Here is a 5,821-nt window from a genome sequence, read left to right on the forward strand (position 1 = left end):
GAGCATCCATAATGGACCAGCTTGTCAATGAACTGCTTTAAATAGTTTGTAAGATCATATAGATTTGGTCATAGTACTAGCTCACCGAGTTACTCTCAAGCCCATAGTAAAGCTGCATGAAGCATGTATAGAGTGAAAGCATTGTTGGAAAATAAAATGGCATTCAACTTACATGATCCTTTATGTCCACTTTGAAAAGTTATGATCTGTGTGATCGCCTCAAGGGAATGAGACTAAAACTCCACTCCCATCTTTCTATAGTCATGCTATGATGTTGACTTGAAAAAGGTGAGGGAAAAAAGAGAATGATTTTCATTCCAATCAGATGTGACACTGTGACAAATATCACAAAGCCTACTACCCACCAGACCTAGCTTGCATTTGAGACCAAGCCAGTTATGGATAACAGGGACTGATACAACACCAGGGAACCCCTTCAGTGTGGAAACAGGCCATTTAGCCCATTGAGTCCACACCCACTCCTTACCCCTGCATTTTCCTACATTAGTCTACACATCACTGGACCCAGAGGGCAATTTGGCATGGCCAATCTACCCAACTTTGGATTGTGGGAGGAAAGCAGGGCACCAAAAGGAGACCTGTGCAGACGTGGGGAGAACGTGAAAACTCCATACAGACAGTCGCCCCAAGGCTGGAATTGAACCCAGATCCCTGGTGCTGTGAGGTAGCAGTGCTAATCACTGAGCCACTGTGTTGCCACACAGCCCCACCTCTTTCAAACCAATAAAGGGATATGATGTAACTCAGCAAACATCCACTTCCTCCCACAGGGAAGAAACCTTCTTGACAATTGAAGCAGCCATCAATACAGTCAAACCGACTGCAGATGCTATGTTCATCAAGAGATGCAGATGACAGCTTGATTGCTAAACCAAGGTCATCTGACATTTACACTTTTGCACAGATAGATGCCTTGAATTCCCAGCTTCCTCCAAACGAGTTGAGAACAATGTTCAGGTAAATAAGTGAAACCACTGAAGCAGTTGATCCTGTCAATAAGAAATTAAAGCTGGAGACTTTGAGGGGGCAATGCAGCATCGGGGTTAGGTCTGGCTGTGGATTAGGCTAATAAGACACAGCGTGCATGTTCTGTGATCTTGTTCTTTCTTGTAGCCTCGTGGCAAGGTGAAGCCGCAGTAAGATGTTTCTCAAATAAAGTTAACGCTTTCCTTATCTCAGCCAACTCTGTAAATATTCCTTTGCAGCACAAGACCAATAATATTAGTGTGTGTGTTATGTTTTAGGGTTCGACAAGATTACTAATAACAGGGGCAAGATTACTAATAACAGGGAAGAGCGAAACTAGTATGAATATGAGAATTTAAAATATCATTTAAAACTCTGCTGCCTGTAAGCTAACTCGGACCAAATTACTTTCACCCATCCCCTCTCATGCTCATTGACCTGTATCAGTTACCTTTCTAGCAAAATCTTTTTTAAAAATTGTATTCTTGTATTCAAATTCATTTATTGCCTTACCCCTCCCTCATCATCTCCAGTATCCTTCTGCATTCCTTCAGTTGTGGCCAATTATGAGCCCCTGATTTTCCTCAGTTAATCACTGGTGGCCTTTCCTTCAACTCTTTAGGCCATAAGCTCTGATTCCTAAACCCTGGCTCTGGCTCTTTTCATTCCCTTTTTAACTCCTTAGAAGTTTTCTCGGATGTTTTCTTGGTTTGGAATTTGGACACAATTTTAAGTGGCCTCCAGCAAAGCACCAATTATTATCCCCCTCACCCAAGATACCATACACATCATTCGCTACCTGCCAATTATTACCCACCCCAGCAACTTACCACCTACAAGCCACCTCCTGCTACCAATGCCAACATATACTTTGTCCTTATCTTGCTAATTTTTACTCTTTTCATTTTTAATTTCTCCTCTCTTTTCCAACCTCACACTCTTGTACCTTTTTTTTATTATTCCAAATGGCTTCCCTTTCTAAAATACCTCTGAAGGCTTCTGTACCTCTTCTTAAAGAGAATTATTCACAGGATGTGGGCATTGCTGACTACAAACAGCACTTTTTTGCCCGTCCCCAGAGGGCAGTCAGAAGTCAACCATACTGCAGTAGGTCTGGATTCACATGTAGGCCAGACCAAGTAAGGACAGCCAATTTCCTTCCCTGAAGGGCATTAGTGAATCTGATGAGATTTCTCCCCAACAATTGGCAAAGGTTACAATTAGGCTAGTCTTTTCAATTGAATTCAAATTTTAACCATCGGCCACGTTGGGATTTGATCCCATATCTATAAGGCTCAGGTTTGCTCAGCCAGTACCATTATCACTCCTCTTCTGGCTCTACCTCCTTCAATTCCTGTTACTCTTTAGTAATGTAGCTTTTACCTGCATGAATCTAAAACCGCAAAATTTTAACATTTCCCCACGTATGAGTCACCCATACATATTGATTCTTTTGACATTTGAAAGCTTCCTGCTTGAAAAGCCCTATTTTGCCTTTATGCAGGACATAGACCATTTTATAAAACCACTTGATCTGTTCTGGTGAACTAGACTTACTTAAAATGACATGTATTTGCTGCAGTTACAGTTTTGTCAAGCCTTTAACATGGTAGCAGATTGCATAAAATCAGATAAAATTAAAGATATGCAGATCATTCCCATCAATCACTGGGGCCAATATTCTGTGAAGGGCAATATATAGAATGTTAAAGATTAAGCCAACTCCTATCATTTTTTGACTAATCCTTCCATAGCAGTGCACAGTGTTTCCTGAATTTATATTCAGGAGAACTTTATCTTTTCTCAGTAACAAACACACCATCCAAAATTTCTCACTGTCCTGTAGGCTATTTCCCTGTCGTTTATGATTTTATGTTCGTTCAGTTTACAAGGGGAAGAGATTGCTATATTTGGAGGTTTGAGGCATGCACTATTTGACAGCTCGAATTCAGATTCACTAGCACCTCATTCAGTTGAATTTAATTTTGAAAAATGGATTACAAAAGACTCTCGGCCTGAAACCATAGTTTCATTTCTCCCTCTTTCTGGCCAAAATAAGATTATCAGTGGCTAAGTGTTGTGAAGACACACAATTTACCTTTATTTAAAACAATGACATGGTCACGATATGTGCTTGCTGGCAAGTTCATCATTTATTCCACATCCCTGTTCTTGAGAAAGTGACAAAGCACCTTATACCATGAACCTTAGCTGTCCATGTGCTAAAAGGGGTCATGGGGCCATAGAGCCATAGAGATGTACAGCACAGAAACAGACCCTTCAGTCCATCTCGTCCATGCTGACCAGATATCCCAACCTAATCTAGTCCCATTCACCAGCACTTGGCCCATTTTCCTCTAAACCCTTCCTATTCATATACCCATCCAGATGCCTTTTAAATGCTATAATTGTCCCAGCCTCCACCACTTCCTCTGGCAGCTTGTTCGATACACGCACCACCCTCTACATGAAAAAGTTGCCCCTTAGGTCCTTTTTAAATTTTTCCCCTCACCCTCAACCTATACTCACTAGTTCTAGACTCTACCACCCCAGGGAAAAGATGTTGCCTATTAACGCTATCCATGCCCCTCATGATTTTATAACTCCCTATAACGTCACCGCTCAGCCTCCGACACTCCAGGGAAAACAGCCCCAGCCTATTCAGACTCTCCCTATAGCTCAAATCCTCCAACCCCAGCAATATCCTTGTAAATCTTTTCTGAATCCTTTCAAGTTTTACAACATCCTTCCAACAGGAAGGAGACCAGAATTGCACACACTATTCCAAAAGTGGCCTAACCAATGTCCGGCACAGCCACAACATGACCATCCAATTTTGACAAAGGGTCAGTTAGACTCGAAACAACCTTACTGATGCTGCCAGACCTGCTGAGATTTTCCAGCATTTTCTCTTTTGACGACCATCCAACTCATGTACTCAATACTCTGGCCAATAAAGGAAAGCAGACCAAAGCCTTCTTCACTGTCCTATCTACCTGCGACTCCACTTTCAAGGAACTATGAACTTGCACTCCAAGGTCTCTTTGTTCAGCAACATTCCCTAGGACCTTACCATTAAGTGTCCCTCAATGCTTTTAAAAAGAGAGCTCAAAGACTTTGTCCTAATGGCAATGAAAGAGTGTAGAAATCAGGATAGTGTTTGCTTTGGAGATAGAGGAGTTTCCATTGTCCTTCGAGGTGGCACAGGTTTGAAAGGTGCTATCAAAGCAGGCTTGGTTAATAGCTACAGAGGTTCCTGTAAATGGTGCACACTCTCACCACTGTGTGGCAGCAATGACGGTTGTACATGTTTCATGAGGTGGATCCTAAATTTCTGCTCATTGATACATTGAAAGAAGAAGCAGGAGTCAATCTGGCTTTCAAATGCTGTTTATTTATATTGAAAACAAGAAATGCTGAAGATCACAGGCAGCATCCATGCAGAGAGAGCAAGCTAATGCTTCGAGCCTTGACTCTCTCTCCACAGATGCTGCCCGACCCGCTGTGACCTCCAGTAATTTTTGTTTTCTGTACGGATTCCACACCTACAGTAATTTGCTCCTATACTCTGCTTATTTATGTCTCTGAATTCAATATAGAGATTGGTTTGCTCTTTCATCTTCTGAATCTTCTCCCATTACTGGGAAATTCGGTTTGTTTATACTATAACACCATAAGGATATTTATTTCAGTGAAAGTTGACAGTTGGTAAGGAAGATGCTTGGTACAATCAGTAGAAATTCTCTCTTCCAGACACCAGTTATTTATCATTGGCAGAGTCGGCAGGAATCTTCCTCAGTGACATTTCATACTCATTCATGGCCCAGATATAAATAAGTAATAATACCTTAAATGGAGGACCATCCTGTAACAATTGATCCTTAAATCACCTCCAAAAATTAGGAATGCCATTGAAGAAACAGTTTGCAAGTGCCTTCTGGTCAATGAGAGAGGTGCTATAGGTGACGGTGTGCTGCAACTGGGTCAAGTTTTCCATTTTGTAGCCACTTATTTGAAAGTTCTCCTCCATTCTCATCATGGCTCTGATGATAATAGAGGCAGCCCCTCTGCCTTAAACCCCACCAGAAACCAATGTTTAAATGTGAGCCCCACTGACCATCTCATGAACATATCCTTCAAAGGTCCAACGGGACACCCAGACCAACCAACCCAACCACCCTGTGGCTCAACATTTCAACTCCCCCTCCCACTCCACCAAGGATATGCAGGTCTTTGGACTCCTCCATTGCCAGACCACAACAAAATGACGGTTGGAGGAAGAGCGCCTCATCTTCCGCCTAGGAACCCTCCAACCACAAGGGATGAACTCGGATTTCACCAGTTTCCTCATTTCCCCTCCCCCCACCTTGTCTCAGTCAAGTCCATCGAATTCAGCACCACCTTCCTAACCTGCAATCTTCTTCCTGACCTCTCCGCCCCCACCCCAGTCTGACCTATCACCCTCACCTTGACCTCTTTCCACCTATCACATTTCCGACGCCCCTCCCCCAAGTCCCCCTCCCTACCTTTTATCTTAGCCTGCTGGACAAACTTTCCTCATTCCTGAAGAAGGGCTTATGCCCAAAACGTCGATTCTCCTGTTCCCTGGATGCTGCCTGACCCGCTGCGCTTTTCCAGCAACACATTTTCAGCTCTGATCTCCAGCATCTGCAGACCTCACTTTCTCCACAATCTTGTCATGGCCAGGCTGCCGATCATGTGGTGTAATCCTGGATGCTGTCCACTTCCTGAATGTTGCCAAAACTGTAACCACCTGCTAACAGAGGAATAGCAAACTTTGCAATGTTATAACCCAGGAACATTATATCAAATT

The 5,821-nt window shown here is 42.8% G+C and overlaps 1 pseudogene; it reads right to left on the reverse strand.

The window, feature by feature from the left end:
- Window positions 1-4,747: 4,747 nt before the first annotated feature.
- LOC148146574 (cytochrome b-c1 complex subunit 8 pseudogene) lies at window positions 4,748-5,040 on the reverse strand (annotated as a pseudogene).
- Window positions 5,041-5,821: the final 781 nt, after the last annotated feature.

Source organism: Chiloscyllium plagiosum, unplaced genomic scaffold, assembly GCF_037043375.1.
Source record: "Chiloscyllium plagiosum isolate Xiang-an unplaced genomic scaffold, Cpla_swu_hap1 HiC_scaffold_20, whole genome shotgun sequence".
Lineage (NCBI taxonomy): Eukaryota > Metazoa > Chordata > Chondrichthyes > Orectolobiformes > Hemiscylliidae > Chiloscyllium > Chiloscyllium plagiosum.